At 53.5% G+C, this 23,022-nt stretch overlaps 16 non-coding genes across 16 annotated transcripts; all 16 read left to right on the forward strand.

Moving 5' to 3' along the window:
• Positions 1 to 737: 737 nt before the first annotated feature.
• On the forward strand, positions 738 to 809 carry TRNAQ-CUG (transfer RNA glutamine (anticodon CUG)). Its single transcript has one exon. It is a non-coding gene; the product is annotated as a tRNA-Gln (tRNA).
• A 234-nt stretch (positions 810 to 1,043) lies between these two features.
• TRNAD-GUC (transfer RNA aspartic acid (anticodon GUC)) lies at positions 1,044 to 1,115 on the forward strand. The gene has a single exon. It is a non-coding gene; the product is annotated as a tRNA-Asp (tRNA).
• Positions 1,116 to 2,880: 1,765 nt separating this feature from the next.
• TRNAQ-CUG (transfer RNA glutamine (anticodon CUG)) lies at positions 2,881 to 2,952 on the forward strand. The gene has a single exon. It is a non-coding gene; the product is annotated as a tRNA-Gln (tRNA).
• A 234-nt stretch (positions 2,953 to 3,186) lies between these two features.
• Positions 3,187 to 3,258, forward strand: TRNAD-GUC (transfer RNA aspartic acid (anticodon GUC)). Its single transcript has one exon. It is a non-coding gene; the product is annotated as a tRNA-Asp (tRNA).
• Positions 3,259 to 5,023: 1,765 nt separating this feature from the next.
• Positions 5,024 to 5,095, forward strand: TRNAQ-CUG (transfer RNA glutamine (anticodon CUG)). Its single transcript has one exon. It is a non-coding gene; the product is annotated as a tRNA-Gln (tRNA).
• A 234-nt stretch (positions 5,096 to 5,329) lies between these two features.
• On the forward strand, positions 5,330 to 5,401 carry TRNAD-GUC (transfer RNA aspartic acid (anticodon GUC)). Its single transcript has one exon. It is a non-coding gene; the product is annotated as a tRNA-Asp (tRNA).
• Positions 5,402 to 7,166: 1,765 nt separating this feature from the next.
• Positions 7,167 to 7,238, forward strand: TRNAQ-CUG (transfer RNA glutamine (anticodon CUG)). Its single transcript has one exon. It is a non-coding gene; the product is annotated as a tRNA-Gln (tRNA).
• A 2,070-nt stretch (positions 7,239 to 9,308) lies between these two features.
• On the forward strand, positions 9,309 to 9,380 carry TRNAQ-CUG (transfer RNA glutamine (anticodon CUG)). Its single transcript has one exon. It is a non-coding gene; the product is annotated as a tRNA-Gln (tRNA).
• A 2,377-nt stretch (positions 9,381 to 11,757) lies between these two features.
• TRNAD-GUC (transfer RNA aspartic acid (anticodon GUC)) lies at positions 11,758 to 11,829 on the forward strand. The gene has a single exon. It is a non-coding gene; the product is annotated as a tRNA-Asp (tRNA).
• Positions 11,830 to 13,595: 1,766 nt separating this feature from the next.
• TRNAQ-CUG (transfer RNA glutamine (anticodon CUG)) lies at positions 13,596 to 13,667 on the forward strand. The gene has a single exon. It is a non-coding gene; the product is annotated as a tRNA-Gln (tRNA).
• A 2,376-nt stretch (positions 13,668 to 16,043) lies between these two features.
• TRNAD-GUC (transfer RNA aspartic acid (anticodon GUC)) lies at positions 16,044 to 16,115 on the forward strand. The gene has a single exon. It is a non-coding gene; the product is annotated as a tRNA-Asp (tRNA).
• A 1,766-nt stretch (positions 16,116 to 17,881) lies between these two features.
• TRNAQ-CUG (transfer RNA glutamine (anticodon CUG)) lies at positions 17,882 to 17,953 on the forward strand. Its single transcript has one exon. It is a non-coding gene; the product is annotated as a tRNA-Gln (tRNA).
• Positions 17,954 to 18,187: 234 nt separating this feature from the next.
• On the forward strand, positions 18,188 to 18,259 carry TRNAD-GUC (transfer RNA aspartic acid (anticodon GUC)). The gene has a single exon. It is a non-coding gene; the product is annotated as a tRNA-Asp (tRNA).
• Positions 18,260 to 20,024: 1,765 nt separating this feature from the next.
• On the forward strand, positions 20,025 to 20,096 carry TRNAQ-CUG (transfer RNA glutamine (anticodon CUG)). Its single transcript has one exon. It is a non-coding gene; the product is annotated as a tRNA-Gln (tRNA).
• Positions 20,097 to 20,330: 234 nt separating this feature from the next.
• TRNAD-GUC (transfer RNA aspartic acid (anticodon GUC)) lies at positions 20,331 to 20,402 on the forward strand. Its single transcript has one exon. It is a non-coding gene; the product is annotated as a tRNA-Asp (tRNA).
• Positions 20,403 to 22,167: 1,765 nt separating this feature from the next.
• Positions 22,168 to 22,239, forward strand: TRNAQ-CUG (transfer RNA glutamine (anticodon CUG)). The gene has a single exon. It is a non-coding gene; the product is annotated as a tRNA-Gln (tRNA).
• The last annotated feature ends 783 nt before the right edge of the window (positions 22,240 to 23,022 follow it).

Genomic DNA, 23,022 nt, shown 5'->3' on the forward strand with positions numbered 1-23,022 from the left:
TCATCATCTTTTCCTGTTCATCAAGTCTCGATGTGACCTACCTCTTTCCGGATCGCTCTTTCGAAAAATCACCAGGCCCCTGATGAAGGAGATATCCCGAAGGGCTTGGGTTCAAGCAACCGAAAGTCCAAGCGCTAGAAAAAGTGTGCTCGTGATCCTTGCTGGAGTGGAAAAGGATCATGCAGCCTGTGCCACAACCATAGTCGCCTGGTGAGACAAAACAATGCAGAGAGCGTGAAAAAAAAAATCAAAAGGACTTGAGGTTCTGGGAAAAGAGCCATTGCCAGAAGAGGGGTGGCATCATCCTGGGCGGCCTTCCTGTAAGGGCTCGCCTGAAGCCACAGGCAAGGCACCCGCCTGGCCTCCTTATGCTTGACTGGCGCGTGGACCTGGCACTCCTCCCAAGGGTGGAATTTGCGAGAAGCGTTTTGCAAGAAGCCCTTACCACTAGATGAATCGATTGTTGTGACGCCCACCCCTGTCTTGCTGCTTGGGCCATCCCATGTCTACTTCTGCCATGAATGCCCCAGGAAAAGGAGGAAATGATTTGCTGTACTTTTAGCTTTCCCGGTACCTTCGCATGGGAAATTGCCGCCCCTTCATTGACCAAGAGATGGCGATCGACGGTGTAGGGAAAAGATTATAGGAGAGTCGGTCCTAGGGGGGTTAAGGGGGAGTGAGCGTTAGCTACAGGCATAGCGAGGCACAAGAAAAGCGAGAAAGATCCTCGTTCCAGGGGTTCCATGGTGTAACGGTCAGCACTCTGGACTCTGAATCCAGCGATCCGAGTTCAAATCTCGGTGGGACCTTCTTTGCCGAGCCGCCGTTGATTTGAGCCTGGCGACTTGACTTGTCTATTACTGGTGGAAAGGCCAGTGATAGCGGAAGCCGCCCAAAAGGCGGATGCCGTGCGAACGAGGCCCGTTGCAAGGGTGATGTCCGGCCGACTGCAAGGCAAACTGAGGAGGCCCACAGCTCTATTGAAAGAGAAGCTGTGCAGCCGTATGTACTTTGGCCAGGAGCAGGTGTTCTGCACCAACTGGTCCTCGTTAGTATAGTGGTGAGTATCCCCGCCTGTCACGCGGGAGACCGGGGTTCGATTCCCCGACGGGGAGGCCTGCTTTTCTTTTCTACCCACCTACCCCCACACTCCTCTGCCTCCGCTCAGCTTAACTCCTTGGATGGTCTTTGAAGGAGAAAACGCTCACATTCGCAGCACATGGCAATAACAGAAGTTCATCGGATGGCCACCCAGCTCGACACCAAGTGGCACGGCTTTCTGGACCAAGTCAAGCTTTCAACTTCGCAGGACCTGGCCGCTTCACACCATCTGTGGAATCTTCCGCTGGGGTGCGTACTTCTCCCACTTCCACGCCTCTTCCAAGTTCTCAACACCTTTCATCTCTACTTCTCCACAGTCATTGCCAGCAGACCATTTTCGACCCACAGACCTTGATTTCCTCTTCTCCCATTGCTCGCTCTCGAGACTCTGCGCCTTTGCTTCCACCAGCTCTGGACCTCCTCCGTCATGTACACTTCCTGCACCCATGTCCTGAAAAAACTACATCTGCAGGCACGCAGATTGAAAGGCGTAGGCGAGTGAGCCCAGTGTGCTCTTTAGCCGATCATTAATGCCCTCCTAAAAGCCCACCACCAGGCCAACATACAGCAGAGTATGCAGCAGATTCATTGCTTTGGCCTCGGGGAGGGTCTTTTTGACTCTCTCTACCCCCCCTCCCCGGTGTGCAACACGTTCTAGAGTTGGTCTCCGGTTACAATCTATTAAGATTCCAGTTTTTGCACGCTCAACCCTAATGGGAAGTCCTTGGGCCTCCTCCCCTTCTCTGATCATCTCCAGTCATCCCGTTTGCTAAGGCCTTCATAAGGAATTTGTCCCACGCAGAGCATTCCCTTTCCCCAGCTGGGGCCTGTCTTTGGTGCTGGAGGTTCCCTCTGGTTCCCAGTTTCACCCAGTGGCAACCTGTTTACTACTGAACCTCACGCTCCAAGCCGTCTTCCATATAGCTATTACTACGCTTCAAAGAGTCTTGGGAAAGAGCTTTGGGCGGTAACAAACCATAGCTGTGCTTTCTGCCTGATCGGGTGACTCTTCGCCCTGGTGCCTCATGGCACCTCGAAAGTTTCATCATCTTTTCCTGTTCATCAAGTCTCGATGTGACCTACCTCTTTCCGGATCGCTCTTTCGAAAAATCACCAGGCCCCTGATGAAGGAGATATCCCGAAGGGCTTGGGTTCAAGCAACCGAAAGTCCAAGCGCTAGAAAAAGTGTGCTCGTGATCCTTGCTGGAGTGGAAAAGGATCATGCAGCCTGTGCCACAACCATAGTCGCCTGGTGAGACAAAACAATGCAGAGAGCGTGAAAAAAAAAATCAAAAGGACTTGAGGTTCCGGGAAAAGAGCCATTGCCAGAAGAGGGGTGGCATCATCCTGGGCGGCCTTCCTGTAAGGGCTCGCCTGAAGCCACAGGCAAGGCACCCGCCTGGCCTCCTTATGCTTGACTGGCGCGTGGACCTGGCACTCCTCCCAAGGGTGGAATTTGCGAGAAGCGTTTTGCAAGAAGCCCTTACCACTAGATGAATCGATTGTTGTGACGCCCACCCCTGTCTTGCTGCTTGGGCCATCCCATGTCTACTTCTGCCATGAATGCCCCAGGAAAAGGAGGAAATGATTTGCTGTACTTTTAGCTTTCCCGGTACCTTCGCATGGGAAATTGCCGCCCCTTCATTGACCAAGAGATGGCGATCGACGGTGTAGGGAAAAGATTATAGGAGAGTCGGTCCTAGGGGGGTTAAGGGGGAGTGAGCGTTAGCTACAGGCATAGCGAGGCACAAGAAAAGCGAGAAAGATCCTCGTTCCAGGGGTTCCATGGTGTAACGGTCAGCACTCTGGACTCTGAATCCAGCGATCCGAGTTCAAATCTCGGTGGGACCTTCTTTGCCGAGCCGCCGTTGATTTGAGCCTGGCGACTTGACTTGTCTATTACTGGCGGAAAGGCCAGTGTTAGCGGAAGCCGCCCACAAGGCGGATGCCGTGCGAACGAGGCCCGTTGCAAGGGTGATGTCCGGCCGACTGCAAGGCAAACTGAGGAGGCCCACAGCTCTATTGAAAGAGAAGCTGTGCAGCCGTATGTACTTTGGCCAGGAGCAGGTGCTCTGCACCAACTGGTCCTCGTTAGTATAGTGGTGAGTATCCCCGCCTGTCACGCGGGAGACCGGGGTTCGATTCCCCGACGGGGAGGCTGGCTTTTCTTTTCTACCCACCTACCCCCACACTCCTCTGCCTCCGCTCTGCTTAACTCCTTGGATGGTCTTTGAACGAGAAAACGCTCACATTCGCAGCACATGGCAATTACAGAAGTTCATCGGATGGCCACCCAGCTCGACACCAAGTGGCACGGCTTTCTGGACCAAGTCAAGCTTTCAACTTCGCAGGACCTGGCCGCTTCACACCATCTGTGGAATCTTCCGCTGGGGTGCGTACTTCTCCCACTTCCACGCCTCTTCCAAGTTCTCAACACCTTTCATCTCTACTTCTCCACAGTCATTGCCAGCAGCCCATTTTCGACCCACAGACCTTGATTTCCTCTTCTCCCATTCCTCGCTCTCGAGACTCTGCGCCTTTGCTTCCACCAGCTCTGGACCTCCTCCGTCATGTACACTTCCTGCACCCATGTCCTGAAAACACTACATCTGCAGGCACGCAGATTGAAAGGCGTAGGCGAGTGAGCCCAGTGTGCTCTTTAGCCGATCATTAATGCCCTCCTAAAAGCCCACCACCAGGCCAACATACAGCAGAGTATGCAGCAGATTCATTGCTTTGGCCTCGGGGAGGGTCTTTTTGACTCTCTCTACCCCCCCTCCCCGGTGTGCAACACGTTCTAGAGTTGGTCTCCGGTTACAATCTATTAAGATTCCAGTTTTTGCACGCTCAACCCTAATGGGAAGACCTTGGGCCTCCTCCCCTTCTCTGATCATCTCCAGTCATCCCGTTTGCTAAGGCCTTCATAAGGAATTTGTCCCACGCAGAGCATTACCTTTCCCCAGCTGGGGCCTGTCTTTGGTGCTGGAGGTTCCCTCTGGTTCCCAGTTTCACCCAGTGGCAACCTGTTTACTACTGAACCTCACGCTCCAAGCCGTCTTCCATATAGCTATTACTACGCTTCAAAGAGTCTTGGGAAAGAGCTTTGGGCGGTAACAAACCATAGCTGTGCTTTCTGCCTGATCGGGTGACTCTTCGCCCTGGTGCCTCATGGCACCTCGAAAGTTTCATCATCTTTTCCTGTTCATCAAGTCTCGATGTGACCTACCTCTTTCCGGATCGCTCTTTCAAAAAATCACCAGGCCCCTGATGAAGGAGATATCCCGAAGGGCTTGGGTTCAAGCAACCGAAAGTCCAAGCGCTAGAAAAAGTGTGCTCGTGATCCTTGCTGGAGTGGAAAAGGATCATGCAGCCTGTGCCACAACCATAGTCGCCTGGTGAGACAAAACAATGCAGAGAGCGTGAAAAAAAAAATCAAAAGGACTTGAGGTTCCGGGAAAAGAGCCATTGCCAGAAGAGGGGTGGCATCATCCTGGGCGGCCTTCCTGTAAGGGCTCGCCTGAAGCCACAGGCAAGGCACCCGCCTGGCCTCCTTATGCTTGACTGGCGCGTGGACCTGGCACTCCTCCCAAGGGTGGAATTTGCGAGAAGCGTTTTGCAAGAAGCCCTTACCACTAGATGAATCGATTGTTGTGACGCCCACCCCTGTCTTGCTGCTTGGGCCATCCCATGTCTACTTCTGCCATGAATGCCCCAGGAAAAGGAGGAAATGATTTGCTGTACTTTTAGCTTTCCCGGTACCTTCGCATGGGAAATTGCCGCCCCTTCATTGACCAAGAGATGGCGATCGACGGTGTAGGGAAAAGATTATAGGAGAGTCGGTCCTAGGGGGGTTAAGGGGGAGTGAGCGTTAGCTACAGGCATAGCGAGGCACAAGAAAAGCAAGAAAGATCCTCGTTCCAGGGGTTCCATGGTGTAACGGTCAGCACTCTGGACTCTGAATCCAGCGATCCGAGTTCAAATCTCGGTGGGACCTTCTTTGCCGAGCCGCCGTTGATTTGAGCCTGGCGACTTGACTTGTCTATTACTGGCGGAAAGGCCAGTGATAGCGGAAGCCGCCCACAAGGCGGATGCCGTGCGAACGAGGCCCGTTGCAAGGGTGATGTCCGGCCGACTGCAAGGCAAACTGAGGAGGCCCACAGCTCTATTGAAAGAGAAGCTGTGCAGCCGTATGTACTTTGGCCAGGAGCAGGTGCTCTGCACCAACTGGTCCTCGTTAGTATAGTGGTGAGTATCCCCGCCTGTCACGCGGGAGACCGGGGTTCGATTCCCCGACGGGGAGGCCGGCTTTTCTTTTCTACCCACCTACCCACACACTCCTCTGCCTCCGCTCAGCTTAACTCCTTGGATGGTCTTTGAAGGAGAAAACGCTCACATTCGCAGCACATGGCAATTACAGAAGTTCATCGGATGGCCACCCAGCTCGACACCAAGTGGCACGGCTTTCTGGACCAAGTCAAGCTTTCAACTTCGCAGGACCTGGCCGCTTCACACCATCTGTGGAATCTTCCGCTGGGGTGCGTACTTCTCCCACTTCCACGCCTCTTCCAAGTTCTCAACACCTTTCATCTCTACTTCTCCACAGTCATTGCCAGCAGCCCATTTTCGACCCACAGACCTTGATTTCCTCTTCTCCCATTGCTCGCTCTCGAGACTCTGCGCCTTTGCTTCCACCAGCTCTGGACCTCCTCCGTCATGTACACTTCCTGCACCCATGTCCTGAAAACACTACATCTGCAGGCACGCAGATTGAAAGGCGTAGGCGAGTGAGCCCAGTGTGCTCTTTAGCCGATCATTAATGCCCTCCTAAAAGCCCACCACCAGGCCAACATACAGCAGAGTATGCAGCAGATTCATTGCTTTGGCCTCGGGGAGGGTCTTTTTGACTCTCTCTACCCCCCCTCCCCGGTGTGCAACACGTTCTAGAGTTGGTCTCCGGTTACAATCTATTAAGATTCCAGTTTTTGCACGCTCAACCCTAATGGGAAGTCCTTGGGCCTCCTCCCCTTCTCTGATCATCTCCAGTCATCCCGTTTGCTAAGGCCTTCATAAGGAATTTGTCCCACGCAGAGCATTCCCTTTCCCCAGCTGGGGCCTGTCTTTGGTGCTGGAGGTTCCCTCTGGTTCCCAGTTTCACCCAGTGGCAACCTGTTTACTACTGAACCTCACGCTCCAAGCCGTCTTCCATATAGCTATTAGTACGCTTCAAAGAGTCTTGGGAAAGAGCTTTGGGCGGTAACAAACCATAGCTGTGCTTTCTGCCTGATCGGGTGACTCTTCGCCCTGGTGCCTCATGGCACCTCGAAAGTTTCATCATCTTTTCCTGTTCATCAAGTCTCGATGTAACCTACCTCTTTCCGGATCGCTCTTTCGAAAAATCACCAGGCCCCTGATGAAGGAGATATCCCGAAGGGCTTGGGTTCAAGCAACCGAAAGTCCAAGCGCTAGAAAAAGTGTGCTCGTGATCCTTGCTGGAGTGGAAAAGGATCATGCAGCCTGTGCCACAACCATAGTCGCCTGGTGAGACAAAACAATGCAGAGAGCGTGAAAAAAAAAATCAAAAGGACTTGAGGTTCCGGGAAAAGAGCCATTGCCAGAAGAGGGGTGGCATCATCCTGGGCGGCCTTCCTGTAAGGGCTCGCCTGAAGCCACAGGCAAGGCACCCGCCTGGCCTCCTTATGCTTGACTGGCGCGTGGACCTGGCACTCCTCCCAAGGGTGGAATTTGCGAGAAGCGTTTTGCAAGAAGCCCTTACCACTAGATGAATCGATTGTTGTGACGCCCACCCCTGTCTTGCTGCTTGGGCCATCCCATGTCTACTTCTGCCATGAATGCCCCAGGAAAAGGAGGAAATGATTTGCTGTACTTTTAGCTTTCCCGGTACCTTCGCATGGGAAATTGCCGCCCCTTCATTGACCAAGAGATGGCGATCGACGGTGTAGGGAAAAGATTATAGGAGAGTCGGTCCTAGGGGGGTTAAGGGGGAGTGAGCGTTAGCTACAGGCATAGCGAGGCACAAGAAAAGCGAGAAAGATCCTCGTTCCAGGGGTTCCGTGGTGTAACGGTCAGCACTCTGGACTCTGAATCCAGCGATCCGAGTTCAAATCTCGGTGGGACCTTCTTTGCCGAGCCGCCGTTGATTTGAGCCTGGCGACTTGACTTGTCTATTACTGGCGGAAAGGCCAGTGATAGCGGAAGCCGCCCACAAGGCGGATGCCGTGCGAACGAGGCCCGTTGCAAGGGTGATGTCCGGCCGACTGCAAGGCAAACTGAGGAGGCCCACAGCTCTATTGAAAGAGAAGCTGTGCAGCCGTATGTACTTTGGCCAGGAGCAGGTGCTCTGCACCAACTGGTCCTCGTTAGTATAGTGGTGAGTATCCCCGCCTGTCACGTGGGAGACCGGGGTTCGATTCCCCGACGGGGAGGCTGGCTTTTCTTTTCTACCCACCTACCCCCACACTCCTCTGCCTCCGCTCAGCTTAACTCCTTGGATGGTCTTTGAACGAGAAAACGCTCACATTCGCAGCACATGGCAATTACAGAAGTTCATCGGATGGCCACCCAGCTCGACACCAAGTGGCACGGCTTTCTGGACCAAGTCAAGCTTTCAACTTCGCAGGACCTGGCCGCTTCACACCATCTGTGGAATCTTCCGCTGGGGTGCGTACTTCTCCCACTTCCACGCCTCTTCCAAGTTCTCAACACCTTTCATCTCTACTTCTCCACAGTCATTGCCAGCAGCCCATTTTCGACCCACAGACCTTGATTTCCTCTTCTCCCATTGCTCGCTCTCGAGACTCTGCGCCTTTGCTTCCACCAGCTCTGGACCTCCTCCGTCATGTACACTTCCTGCACCCATGTCCTGAAAACACTACATCTGCAGGCACGCAGATTGAAAGGCGTAGGCGAGTGAGCCCAGTGTGCTCTTTAGCCGATCATTAATGCCCTCCTAAAAGCCCACCACCAGGCCAACATACAGCAGAGTATGCAGCAGATTCATTGCTTTGGCCTCGGGGAGGGTCTTTTTGACTCTCTCTACCCCCCCTCCCCGGTGTGCAACACGTTCTAGAGTTGGTCTCCGGTTACAATCTATTAAGATTCCAGTTTTTGCACGCTCAACCCTAATGGGAAGTCCTTGGGCCTCCTCCCCTTCTCTGATCATCTCCAGTCATCCCGTTTGCTAAGGCCTTCATAAGGAATTTGTCCCACGCAGAGCATTCCCTTTCCCCAGCTGGGGCCTGTCTTTGGTGCTGGAGGTTCCCTCTGGTTCCCAGTTTCACCCAGTGGCAACCTGTTTACTACTGAACCTCACGCTCCAAGCCGTCTTCCATATAGCTATTACTACGCTTCAAAGAGTCTTGGGAAAGAGCTTTGGGCGGTAACAAACCATAGCTGTGCTTTCTGCCTGATCGGGTGACTCTTCGCCCTGGTGCATCATGGCACCTCGAAAGTTTCATCATCTTTTCCTGTTCATCAAGTCTCGATGTGACCTACCTCTTTCCGGATCGCTCTTTCGAAAAATCACCAGGCCCCTGATGAAGGAGATATCCCGAAGGGCTTGGGTTCAAGCAACCGAAAGTCCAAGCGCTAGAAAAAGTGTGCTCGTGATCCTTGCTGGAGTGGAAAAGGATCATGCAGCCTGTGCCACAACCATAGTCGCCTGGTGAGACAAAACAATGCAGAGAGCGTGAAAAAAAAAATCAAAAGGACTTGAGGTTCCGGGAAAAGAGCCATTGCCAGAAGAGGGGTGGCATCATCCTGGGCGGCCTTCCTGTAAGGGCTCGCCTGAAGCCACAGGCAAGGCACCCGCCTGGCCTCCTTATGCTTGACTGGCGCGTGGACCTGGCACTCCTCCCAAGGGTGGAATTTGCGAGAAGCGTTTTGCAAGAAGCCCTTACCACTAGATGAATCGATTGTTGTGACGCCCACCCCTGTCTTGCTGCTTGGGCCATCCCATGTCTACTTCTGCCATGAATGCCCCAGGAAAAGGAGGAAATGATTTGCTGTACTTTTAGCTTTCCCGGTACCTTCGCATGGGAAATTGCCGCCCCTTCATTGACCAAGAGATGGCGATCGACGGTGTAGGGAAAAGATTATAGGAGAGTCGGTCCTAGGGGGTTAAGGGGGAGTGAGCGTTAGCTACAGGCATAGCGAGGCACAAGAAAAGCGAGAAAGATCCTTGTTCCAGGGGTTCCGTGGTGTAACGGTCAGCACTCTGGACTCTGAATCCAGCGATCCGAGTTCAAATCTCGGTGGGACCTTCTTTGCCGAGCCGCCGTTGATTTGAGCCTGGCGACTTGACTTGTCTATTACTGGCGGAAAGGCCAGTGATAGCGGAAGCCGCCCACAAGGCGGATGCCGTGCGAACGAGGCCCGTTGCAAGGGTGATGTCCGGCCGACTGCAAGGCAAACTGAGGAGGCCCACAGCTCTATTGAAAGAGAAGCTGTGCAGCCGTATGTACTTTGGCCAGGAGCAGGTGTTCTGCACCAACTGGTCCTCGTTAGTATAGTGGTGAGTATCCCCGCCTGTCACGCGGGAGACCGGGGGTCGATTCCCCGACGGGGAGGCCGGCTTTTCATTTTCTACCCACCTACCCCCACACTCCTCTGCCTCCGCTCAGCTTAACTCCTTGGATGGTCTTTGAACGAGAAAACGCTCACATTCGCAGCACATGGCAATTACAGAAGTTCATCGGATGGCCACCCAGCTCGACACCAAGTGGCACGGCTTTCTGGACCAAGTCAAGCTTTCAACTTCGCAGGACCTGGCCGCTTCACACCATCTGTGGAATCTTCCGCTGGGGTGCGTACTTCTCCCACTTCCACGCCTCTTCCAAGTTCTCAACACCTTTCATCTCTACTTCTCCACAGTCATTGCCAGCAGCCCATTTTCGACCCACAGACCTTGATTTCCTCTTCTCCCATTGCTCGCTCTCGAGACTCTGCGCCTTTGCTTCCACCAGCTCTGGACCTCCTCCGTCATGTACACTTCCTGCACCCATGTCCTGAAAACACTACATCTGCAGGCACGCAGATTGAAAGGCGTAGGCGAGTGAGCCCAGTGTGCTCTTTAGCCGATCATTAATGCCCTCCTAAAAGCCCACCACCAGGCCAACATACAGCAGAGTATGCAGCAGATTCATTGCTTTGGCCTCGGGGAGGGTTTTTTTGACTCTCTCTACCCCCCCTCCCCGGTGTGCAACACGTTCTAGAGTTGGTCTCCGGTTACAATCTATTAAGATTCCAGTTTTTGCACGCTCAACCCTAATGGGAAGACCTTGGGCCTCCTCCCCTTCTCTGATCATCTCCAGTCATCCCGTTTGCTAAGGCCTTCATAAGGAATTTGTCCCACGCAGAGCATTACCTTTCCCCAGCTGGGGCCTGTCTTTGGTGCTGGAGGTTCCCTCTGGTTCCCAGTTTCACCCAGTGGCAACCTGTTTACTACTGAACCTCACGCTCCAAGCCGTCTTCCATATAGCTATTACTACGCTTCAAAGAGTCTTGGGAAAGAGCTTTGGGCGGTAACAAACCATAGCTGTGCTTTCTGCCTGATCGGGTGACTCTTCGCCCTGGTGCCTCATGGCACCTCGAAAGTTTCATCATCTTTTCCTGTTCATCAAGTCTCGATGTGACCTACCTCTTTCCGGATCGCTCTTTCGAAAAATCACCAGGTCCCTGATGAAGGAGATATCCCGAAGGGCTTGGGTTCAAGCAACCGAAAGTCCAAGCGCTAGAAAAAGTGTGCTCGTGATCCTTGCTGGAGTGGAAAAGGATCATGCAGCCTGTGCCACAACCATAGTCGCCTGGTGAGACAAAACAATGCAGAGAGCGTGAAAAAAAAAATCAAAAGGACTTGAGGTTCCGGGAAAAGAGCCATTGCCAGAAGAGGGGTGGCATCATCCTGGGCGGCCTTCCTGTAAGGGCTCGCCTGAAGCCACAGGCAAGGCACCCGCCTGGCCTCCTTATGCTTGACTGGCGCGTGGACCTGGCACTCCTCCCAAGGGTGGAATTTGCGAGAAGCGTTTTGCAAGAAGCCCTTACCACTAGATGAATCGATTGTTGTGACGCCCACCCCTGTCTTGCTGCTTGGGCCATCCCATGTCTACTTCTGCCATGAATGCCCCAGGAAAAGGAGGAAATGATTTGCTGTACTTTTAGCTTTCCCGGTACCTTCGCATGGGAAATTGCCGCCCCTTCATTGACCAAGAGATGGCGATCGACGGTGTAGGGAAAAGATTATAGGAGAGTCGGTCCTAGGGGGTTAAGGGGGAGTGAGCGTTAGCTACAGGCATAGCGAGGCACAAGAAAAGCGAGAAAGATCCTCATTCCAGGGGTTCCGTGGTGTAACGGTCAGCACTCCGGACTCTGAATCCAGCGATCCGAGTTCAAATCTCGGTGGGACCTTCTTTGCCGAGCCGCCGTTGATTTGAGCCTGGCGACTTGACTTGTCTATTACTGGCGGAAAGGCCAGTGATAGCGGAAGCCGCCCACAAGGCGGATGCCGTGCGAACGAGGCCCGTTGCAAGGGTGATGTCCGGCCGACTGCAAGGCAAACTGAGGAGGCCCACAGCTCTATTGAAAGAGAAGCTGTGCAGCCGTATGTACTTTGGCCAGGAGCAGGTGTTCTGCACCAACTGGTCCTCGTTAGTATAGTGGTGAGTATCCCCGCCTGTCACGCGGGAGACCGGGGTTCGATTCCCCGACGGGGAGGCCGGCTTTTCATTTTCTACCCACCTACCCCCACACTCCTCTGCCTCCGCTCAGCTTAACTCCTTGGATGGTCTTTGAAGGAGAAAACGCTCACATTCGCAGCACATGGCAATTACAGAAGTTCATCGGATGGCCACCCAGCTCGACACCAAGTGGCACGGCTTTCTGGACCAAGTCAAGCTTTCAACTTCGCAGGACCTGGCCGCTTCACACCATCTGTGGAATCTTCCGCTGGGGTGCGTACTTCTCCCACTTCCACGCCTCTTCCAAGTTCTCAACACCTTTCATCTCTACTTCTCCACAGTCATTGCCAGCAGCCCATTTTCGACCCACAGACCTTGATTTCCTCTTCTCCCATTGCTCGCTCTCGAGACTCTGCGCCTTTGCTTCCACCAGCTCTGGACCTCCTCCGTCATGTACACTTCCTGCACCCATGTCCTGAAAACACTACATCTGCAGGCACGCAGATTGAAAGGCGTAGGCGAGTGAGCCCAGTGTGCTCTTTAGCCGATCATTAATGCCCTCCTAAAAGCCCACCACCAGGCCAACATACAGCAGAGTATGCAGCAGATTCATTGCTTTGGCCTCGGGGAGGGTTTTTTTGACTCTCTCTACCCCCCCTCCCCGGTGTGCAACACGTTCTAGAGTTGGTCTCCGGTTACAATCTATTAAGATTCCAGTTTTTGCACGCTCAACCCTAATGGGAAGACCTTGGGCCTCCTCCCCTTCTCTGATCATCTCCAGTCATCCCGTTTGCTAAGGCCTTCATAAGGAATTTGTCCCACGCAGAGCATTACCTTTCCCCAGCTGGGGCCTGTCTTTGGTGCTGGAGGTTCCCTCTGGTTCCCAGTTTCACCCAGTGGCAACCTGTTTACTACTGAACCTCACGCTCCAAGCCGTCTTCCATATAGCTATTACTACGCTTCAAAGAGTCTTGGGAAAGAGCTTTGGGCGGTAACAAACCATAGCTGTGCTTTCTGCCTGATCGGGTGACTCTTCGCCCTGGTGCCTCATGGCACCTCGAAAGTTTCATCATCTTTTCCTGTTCATCAAGTCTCGATGTGACCTACCTCTTTCCGGATCGCTCTTTCGAAAAATCACCAGGCCCCTGATGAAGGAGATATCCCGAAGGGCTTGGGTTCAAGCAACCGAAAGTCCAAGCGCTAGAAAAAGTGTGCTCGTGATCCTTGCTGGAGTGGAAAAGGATCATGCAGCCTGTGCCACAACCATAGTCGCCTGGTGAGACAAAACAATGCAGAGAGCGTGAAAAAAAAAATCAAAAGGACTTGAGGTTCCGGGAAAAGAGCCATTGCCAGAAGAGGGGTGGCATCATCCTGGGCGGCCTTCCTGTAAGGGCTCGCCTGAAGCCACAGGCAAGGCACCCGCCTGGCCTCCTTATGCTTGACTGGCGCGTGGACCTGGCACTCCTCCCAAGGGTGGAATTTGCGAGAAGCGTTTTGCAAGAAGCCCTTACCACTAGATGAATCGATTGTTGTGACGCCCACCCCTGTCTTGCTGCTTGGGCCATCCCATGTCTACTTCTGCCATGAATGCCCCAGGAAAAGGAGGAAATGATTTGCTGTACTTTTAGCTTTCCCGGTACCTTCGCATGGGAAATTGCCGCCCCTTCATTGACCAAGAGATGGCGATCGACGGTGTAGGGAAAAGATTATAGGAGAGTCGGTCCTAGGGGGGTTAAGGGGGAGTGAGTGTTAGCTACAGGCATAGCGAGGCACAAGAAAAGCGAGAAAGATCCTCGTTCCAGGGGTTCCATGGTGTAACGGTCAGCACTCTGGACTCTGAATCCAGCGATCCGAGTTCAAATCTCGGTGGGACCTTCTTTGCCGAGCCGCCGTTGATTTGAGCCTGGCGACTTGACTTGTCTATTACTGGTGGAAAGGCCAGTGATAGCGGAAGCCGCCCAAAAGGCGGATGCCGTGCGAACGAGGCCCGTTGCAAGGGTGATGTCCGGCCGACTGCAAGGCAAACTGAGGAGGCCCACAGCTCTATTGAAAGAGAAGCTGTGCAGCCGTATGTACTTTGGCCAGGAGCAGGTGTTCTGCACCAACTGGTCCTCGTTAGTATAGTGGTGTGTATCCCCGCCTGTCACGCGGGAGACCGGGGTTCGATTCCCCGACGGGGAGGCCTGCTTTTCTTTTCTACCCACCTACCCCCACACTCCTCTGCCTCCGCTCAGCTTAACTCCTTGGATGGTCTTTGAAGGAGAAAACGCTCACATTCGCAGCACATGGCAATAACAGAAGTTCATCGGATGGCCACCCAGCTCGACACCAAGTGGCACGGCTTTCTGGACCAAGTCAAGCTTTCAACTTCGCAGGACCTGGCCGCTTCACACCATCTGTGGAATCTTCCGCTGGGGTGCGTACTTCTCCCACTTCCACGCCTCTTCCAAGTTCTCAACACCTTTCATCTCTACTTCTCCACAGTCATTGCCAGCAGACCATTTTCGACCCACAGACCTTGATTTCCTCTTCTCCCATTGCTCGCTCTCGAGACTCTGCGCCTTTGCTTCCACCAGCTCTGGACCTCCTCCGTCATGTACACTTCCTGCACCCATGTCCTGAAAAAACTACATCTGCAGGCACGCAGATTGAAAGGCGTAGGCGAGTGAGCCCAGTGTGCTCTTTAGCCGATCATTAATGCCCTCCTAAAAGCCCACCACCAGGCCAACATACAGCAGAGTATGCAGCAGATTCATTGCTTTGGCCTCGGGGAGGGTCTTTTTGACTCTCTCTACCCCCCCTCCCCGGTGTGCAACACGTTCTAGAGTTGGTCTCCGGTTACAATCTATTAAGATTCCAGTTTTTGCACGCTCAACCCTAATGGGAAGTCCTTGGGCCTCCTCCCCTTCTCTGATCATCTCCAGTCATCCCGTTTGCTAAGGCCTTCATAAGGAATTTGTCCCACGCAGAGCATTCCCTTTCCCCAGCTGGGGCCTGTCTTTGGTGCTGGAGGTTCCCTCTGGTTCCCAGTTTCACCCAGTGGCAACCTGTTTACTACTGAACCTCACGCTCCAAGCCGTCTTCCATATAGCTATTACTACGCTTCAAAGAGTCTTGGGAAAGAGCTTTGGGCGGTAACAAACCATAGCTGTGCTTTCTGCCTGATCGGGTGACTCTTCGCCCTGGTGCATCATGGCACCTCGAAAGTTTCATCATCTTTTCCTGTTCATCAAGTCTCGATGTGACCTACCTCTTTCCGGATCGCTCTTTCGAAAAATCACCAGGCCCCTGATGAAGGAGATATCCCGAAGGGCTTGGGTTCAAGCAACCGAAAGTCCAAGCGCTAGAAAAAGTGTGCTCGTGATCCTTGCTGGAGTGGAAAAGGATCATGCAGCCTGTGCCACAACCATAGTCGCCTGGTGAGACAAAACAATGCAGAGAGCGTGAAAAAAAAAATCAAAAGGACTTGAGGTTCCGGGAAAAGAGCCATTGCCAGAAGAGGGGTGGCATCATCCTGGGCGGCCTTCCTGTAAGGGCTCGCCTGAAGCCACAGGCAAGGCACCCGCCTGGCCTCCTTATGCTTGACTGGCGCGTGGACCTGGCACTCCTCCCAAGGGTGGAATTTGCGAGAAGCGTTTTGCAAGAAGCCCTTACCACTAGATGAATCGATTGTTGTGACGCCCACCCCTGTCTTGCTGCTTGGGCCATCCCATGTCTACTTCTGCCATGAATGCCCCAGGAAAAGGAGGAAATGATTTGCTGTACTTTTAGCTTTCCCGGTACCTTCGCATGGGAAATTGCCGCCCCTTCATTGACCAAGAGATGGCGATCGACGGTGTAGGGAAAAGATTATAGGAGAGTCGGTCCTAGGGGGTTAAGGGGGAGTGAGCGTTAGCTACAGGCATAGCGAGGCACAAGAAAAGCGAGAAAGATCCTCATTCCAGGGGTTCCGTGGTGTAACGGTCAGCACTCCGGACTCTGAATCCAGCGATCCGAGTTCAAATCTCGGTGGGACCTTCTTTGCCGAGCCGCCGTTGATTTGAGCCTGGCGACTTGACTTGTCTATTACTGGCGGAAAGGCCAGTGATAGCGGAAGCCGCCCACAAGGCGGATGCCGTGCGAACGAGGCCCGTTGCAAGGGTGATGTCCGGCCGACTGCAAGGCAAACTGAGGAGGCCCACAGCTCTATTGAAAGAGAAGCTGTGCAGCCGTATGTACTTTGGCCAGGAGCAGGTGTTCTGCACCAACTGGTCCTCGTTAGTATAGTGGTGAGTATCCCCGCCTGTCACGCGGGAGACCGGGGTTCGATTCCCCGACGGGGAGGCCGGCTTTTCATTTTCTACCCACCTACCCCCACACTCCTCTGCCTCCGCTCAGCTTAACTCCTTGGATGGTCTTTGAACGAGAAAACGCTCACATTCGCAGCACATGGCAATTACAGAAGTTCATCGGATGGCCACCCAGCTCGACACCAAGTGGCACGGCTTTCTGGACCAAGTCAAGCTTTCAACTTCGCAGGACCTGGCCGCTTCACACCATCTGTGGAATCTTCCGCTGGGGTGCGTACTTCTCCCACTTCCACGCCTCTTCCAAGTTCTCAACACCTTTCATCTCTACTTCTCCACAGTCATTGCCAGCAGCCCATTTTCGACCCACAGACCTTGATTTCCTCTTCTCCCATTGCTCGCTCTCGAGACTCTGCGCCTTTGCTTCCACCAGCTCTGGACCTCCTCCGTCATGTACACTTCCTGCACCCATGTCCTGAAAACACTACATCTGCAGGCACGCAGATTGAAAGGCGTAGGCGAGTGAGCCCAGTGTGCTCTTTAGCCGATCATTAATGCCCTCCTAAAAGCCCACCACCAGGCCAACATACAGCAGAGTATGCAGCAGATTCATTGCTTTGGCCTCGGGGAGGGTTTTTTTGACTCTCTCTACCCCCCCTCCCCGGTGTGCAACACGTTCTAGAGTTGGTCTCCGGTTACAATCTATTAAGATTCCAGTTTTTGCACGCTCAACCCTAATGGGAAGACCTTGGGCCTCCTCCCCTTCTCTGATCATCTCCAGTCATCCCGTTTGCTAAGGCCTTCATAAGGAATTTGTCCCACGCAGAGCATTACCTTTCCCCAGCTGGGGCCTGTCTTTGGTGCTGGAGGTTCCCTCTGGTTCCCAGTTTCACCCAGTGGCAACCTGTTTACTACTGAACCTCACGCTCCAAGCCGTCTTCCATATAGCTATTACTACGCTTCAAAGAGTCTTGGGAAAGAGCTTTGGGCGGTAACAAACCATAGCTGTGCTTTCTGCCTGATCGGGTGACTCTTCGCCCTGGTGCCTCATGGCACCTCGAAAGTTTCATCATCTTTTCCTGTTCATCAAGTCTCGATGTGACCTACCTCTTTCCGGATCGCTCTTTCGAAAAATCACCAGGCCCCTGATGAAGGAGATATCCCGAAGGGCTTGGGTTCAAGCAACCGAAAGTCCAAGCGCTAGAAAAAGTGTGCTCGTGATCCTTGCTGGAGTGGAAAAGGATCATGCAGCCTGTGCCACAACCATAGTCGCCTGGTGAGACAAAACAATGCAGAGAGCGTGAAAAAAAAAATCAAAAGGACTTGAGGTTCTGGGAAAAGAGCCATTGCCAGAAGAGGGGTGGCATCATCCTGGGCGGCCTTCCTGTAAGGGCTCGCCTGAAGCCACAGGCAAGGCACCCGCCTGGCCTCCTTATGCTTGACTGGCGCGTGGACCTGGCACTCCTCCCAAGGGTGGAATTTGCGAGAAGCGTTTTGCAAGAAGCCCTTACCACTAGATGAATCGATTGTTGTGACGCCCACCCCTGTCTTGCTGCTTGGGCCATCCCATGTCTACTTCTGCCATGAATGCCCCAGGAAAAGGAGGAAATGATTTGCTGTACTTTTAGCTTTCCCGGTACCTTCGCATGGGAAATTGCCGCCCCTTCATTGACCAAGAGATGGCGATCGACGGTGTAGGGAAAAGATTATAGGAGAGTCGGTCCTAGGGGGGTTAAGGGGGAGTGAGCGTTAGCTACAGGCATAGCGAGGCACAAGAAAAGCGAGAAAGATCCTCGTTCCAGGGGTTCCATGGTGTAACGGTCAGCACTCTGGACTCTGAATCCAGCGATCCGAGTTCAAATCTCGGTGGGACCTTCTTTGCCGAGCCGCCGTTGATTTGAGCCTGGCGACTTGACTTGTCTATTACTGGTGGAAAGGCCAGTGATAGCGGAAGCCGCCCAAAAGGCGGATGCCGTGCGAACGAGGCCCGTTGCAAGGGTGATGTCCGGCCGACTGCAAGGCAAACTGAGGAGGCCCACAGCTCTATTGAAAGAGAAGCTGTGCAGCCGTATGTACTTTGGCCAGGAGCAGGTGTTCTGCACCAACTGGTCCTCGTTAGTATAGTGGTGAGTATCCCCGCCTGTCACGCGGGAGACCGGGGTTCGATTCCCCGACGGGGAGGCCTGCTTTTCTTTTCTACCCACCTACCCCCACACTCCTCTGCCTCCGCTCTGCTTAACTCCTTGGATGGTCTTTGAACGAGAAAACGCTCACATTCGCAGCACATGGCAATTACAGAAGTTCATCGGATGGCCACCCAGCTCGACACCAAGTGGCACGGCTTTCTGGACCAAGTCAAGCTTTCAACTTCGCAGGACCTGGCCGCTTCACACCATCTGTGGAATCTTCCGCTGGGGTGCGTACTTCTCCCACTTCCACGCCTCTTCCAAGTTCTCAACACCTTTCATCTCTACTTCTCCACAGTCATTGCCAGCAGCCCATTTTCGACCCACAGACCTTGATTTCCTCTTCTCCCATTCCTCGCTCTCGAGACTCTGCGCCTTTGCTTCCACCAGCTCTGGACCTCCTCCGTCATGTACACTTCCTGCACCCATGTCCTGAAAACACTACATCTGCAGGCACGCAGATTGAAAGGCGTAGGCGAGTGAGCCCAGTGTGCTCTTTAGCCGATCATTAATGCCCTCCTAAAAGCCCACCACCAGGCCAACATACAGCAGAGTATGCAGCAGATTCATTGCTTTGGCCTCGGGGAGGGTCTTTTTGACTCTCTCTACCCCCCCTCCCCGGTGTGCAACACGTTCTAGAGTTGGTCTCCGGTTACAATCTATTAAGATTCCAGTTTTTGCACGCTCAACCCTAATGGGAAGACCTTGGGCCTCCTCCCCTTCTCTGATCATCTCCAGTCATCCCGTTTGCTAAGGCCTTCATAAGGAATTTGTCCCACGCAGAGCATTACCTTTCCCCAGCTGGGGCCTGTCTTTGGTGCTGGAGGTTCCCTCTGGTTCCCAGTTTCACCCAGTGGCAACCTGTTTACTACTGAACCTCACGCTCCAAGCCGTCTTCCATATAGCTATTACTACGCTTCAAAGAGTCTTGGGAAAGAGCTTTGGGCGGTAACAAACCATAGCTGTGCTTTCTGCCTGATCGGGTGACTCTTCGCCCTGGTGCCTCATGGCACCTCGAAAGTTTCATCATCTTTTCCTGTTCATCAAGTCTCGATGTGACCTACCTCTTTCCGGATCGCTCTTTCAAAAAATCACCAAGCCCCTGATGAAGGAGATATCCCGAAGGGCTTGGGTTCAAGCAACCGAAAGTCCAAGCGCTAGAAAAAGTGTGCTCGTGATCCTTGCTGGAGTGGAAAAGGATCATGCAGCCTGTGCCACAACCATAGTCGCCTGGTGAGACAAAACAATGCAGAGAGCGTGAAAAAAAAAATCAAAAGGACTTGAGGTTCCGGGAAAAGAGCCATTGCCAGAAGAGGGGTGGCATCATCCTGGGCGGCCTTCCTGTAAGGGCTCGCCTGAAGCCACAGGCAAAGCACCCGCCTGGCCTCCTTATGCTTGACTGGCGCGTGGACCTGGCACTCCTCCCAAGGGTGGAATTTGCGAGAAGCGTTTTGCAAGAAGCCCTTACCACTAGATGAATCGATTGTTGTGACGCCCACCCCTGTCTTGCTGCTTGGGCCATCCCATGTCTACTTCTGCCATGAATGCCCCAGGAAAAGGAGGAAATGATTTGCTGTACTTTTAGCTTTCCCGGTACCTTCGCATGGGAAATTGCCGCCCCTTCATTGACCAAGAGATGGCGATCGACGGTGTAGGGAAAAGATTATAGGAGAGTCGGTCCTAGGGGGGTTAAGGGGGAGTGAGCGTTAGCTACAGGCATAGCGAGGCACAAGAAAAGCGAGAAAGATCCTCGTTCCAGGGGTTCCATGGTGTAACGGTCAGCACTCTGGACTCTGAATCCAGCGATCCGAGTTCAAATCTCGGTGGGACCTTCTTTGCCGAGCCGCCGTTGATTTGAGCCTGGCGACTTGACTTGTCTATTACTGGCGGAAAGGCCAGTGATAGCGGAAGCCGCCCACAAGGCGGATGCCGTGCGAACGAGGCCCGTTGCAAGGGTGATGTCCGGCCGACTGCAAGGCAAACTGAGGAGGCCCACAGCTCTATTGAAAGAGAAGCTGTGCAGCCGTATGTACTTTGGCCAGGAGCAGGTGCTCTGCACCAACTGGTCCTCGTTAGTATAGTGGTGAGTATCCCCGCCTGTCACGCGGGAGACCGGGGTTCGATTCCCCGACGGGGAGGCCGGCTTTTCTTTTCTACCCACCTACCCACACACTCCTCTGCCTCCGCTCAGCTTAACTCCTTGGATGGTCTTTGAAGGAGAAAACGCTCACATTCGCAGCACATGGCAATTACAGAAGTTCATCGGATGGCCACCCAGCTCGACACCAAGTGGCACGGCTTTCTGGACCAAGTCAAGCTTTCAACTTCGCAGGACCTGGCCGCTTCACACCATCTGTGGAATCTTCCGCTGGGGTGCGTACTTCTCCCACTTCCACGCCTCTTCCAAGTTCTCAACACCTTTCATCTCTACTTCTCCACAGTCATTGCCAGCAGCCCATTTTCGACCCACAGACCTTGATTTCCTCTTCTCCCATTGCTCGCTCTCGAGACTCTGCGCCTTTGCTTCCACCAGCTCTGGACCTCCTCCGTCATGTACACTTCCTGCACCCATGTCCTGAAAACACTACATCTGCAGGCACGCAGATTGAAAGGCGTAGGCGAGTGAGCCCAGTGTGCTCTTTAGCCGATCATTAATGCCCTCCTAAAAGCCCACCACCAGGCCAACATACAGCAGAGTATGCAGCAGATTCATTGCTTTGGCCTCGGGGAGGGTCTTTTTGACTCTCTCTACCCCCCCTCCCCGGTGTGCAACACGTTCTAGAGTTGGTCTCCGGTTACAATCTATTAAGATTCCAGTTTTTGCACGCTCAACCCTAATGGGAAGTCCTTGGGCCTCCTCCCCTTCTCTGATCATCTCCAGTCATCCCGTTTGCTAAGGCCTTCATAAGGAATTTGTCCCACGCAGAGCATTCCCTTTCCCCAGCTGGGGCCTGTCTTTGGTGCTGGAGGTTCCCTCTGGTTCCCAGTTTCACCCAGTGGCAACCTGTTTACTACTGAACCTCACGCTCCAAGCCGTCTTCCATATAGCTATTAGTACGCTTCAAAGAGTCTTGGGAAAGAGCTTTGGGCGGTAACAAACCATAGCTGTGCTTTCTGCCTGATCGGGTGACTCTTCGCCCTGGTGCCTCATGGCACCTCGAAAGTTTCATCATCTTTTCCTGTTCATCAAGTCTCGATGTAACCTACCTCTTTCTGGATCGCTCTTTCGAAAAATCACCAGGCCCCTGATGAAGGAGATATCCCGAAGGGCTTGGGTTCAAGCAACCGAAAGTCCAAGCGCTAGAAAAAGTGTGCTCGTGATCCTTGCTGGAGTGGAAAAGGATCATGCAGCCTGTGCCACAACCATAGTCGCCTGGTGAGACAAAACAATGCAGAGAGCGTGAAAAAAAAAATCAAAAGGACTTGAGGTTCCGGGAAAAGAGCCATTGCCAGAAGAGGGGTGGCATCATCCTGGGCGGCCTTCCTGTAAGGGCTCGCCTGAAGCCACAGGCAAGGCACCCGCCTGGCCTCCTTATGCTTGACTGGCGCGTGGACCTGGCACTCCTCCCAAGGGTGGAATTTGCGAGAAGCGTTTTGCAAGAAGCCCTTACCACTAGATGAATCGATTGTTGTGACGCCCACCCCTGTCTTGCTGCTTGGGCCATCCCATGTCTACTTCTGCCATGAATGCCCCAGGAAAAGGAGGAAATGATTTGCTGTACTTTTAGCTTTCCCGGTACCTTCGCATGGGAAATTGCCGCCCCTTCATTGACCAAGAGATGGCGATCGACGGTGTAGGGAAAAGATTATAGGAGAGTCGGTCCTAGGGGGGTTAAGGGGGAGTGAGCGTTAGCTACAGGCATAGCGAGGCACAAGAAAAGCGAGAAAGATCCTCGTTCCAGGGGTTCCGTGGTGTAACGGTCAGCACTCTGGACTCTGAATCCAGCGATCCGAGTTCAAATCTCGGTGGGACCTTCTTTGCCGAGCCGCCGTTGATTTGAGCCTGGCGACTTGACTTGTCTATTACTGGCGGAAAGGCCAGTGATAGCGGAAGCCGCCCACAAGGCGGATGCCGTGCGAACGAGGCCCGTTGCAAGGGTGATGTCCGGCCGACTGCAAGGCAAACTGAGGAGGCCCACAGCTCTATTGAAAGAGAAGCTGTGCAGCCGTATGTACTTTGGCCAGGAGCAGGTGCTCTGCACCAACTGGTCCTCGTTAGTATAGTGGTGAGTATCCCCGCCTGTCACGTGGGAGACCGGGGTTCGATTCCCCGACGGGGAGGCTGGCTTTTCTTTTCTACCCACCTACCCCCACACTCCTCTGCCTCCGCTCAGCTTAACTCCTTGGATGGTCTTTGAACGAGAAAACGCTCACATTCGCAGCACATGGCAATTACAGAAGTTCATCGGATGGCCACCCAGCTCGACACCAAGTGGCACGGCTTTCTGGACCAAGTCAAGCTTTCAACTTCGCAGGACCTGGCCGCTTCACACCATCTGTGGAATCTTCCGCTGGGGTGCGTACTTCTCCCACTTCCACGCCTCTTCCAAGTTCTCAACACCTTTCATCTCTACTTCTCCACAGTCATTGCCAGCAGCCCATTTTCGACCCACAGACCTTGATTTCCTCTTCTCCCATTGCTCGCTCTCGAGACTCTGCGCCTTTGCTTCCACCAGCTCTGGACCTCCTCCGTCATGTACACTTCCTGCACCCATGTCCTGAAAACACTACATCTGCAGGCACGCAGATTGAAAGGCG

Source organism: Staurois parvus, unplaced genomic scaffold (genome assembly GCF_062004578.1).
Source record: "Staurois parvus isolate SC_StPar_1 unplaced genomic scaffold, SC_StPar_1.0 ptg000126l, whole genome shotgun sequence".
NCBI classification, from domain to species: domain Eukaryota; kingdom Metazoa; phylum Chordata; class Amphibia; order Anura; family Ranidae; genus Staurois; species Staurois parvus.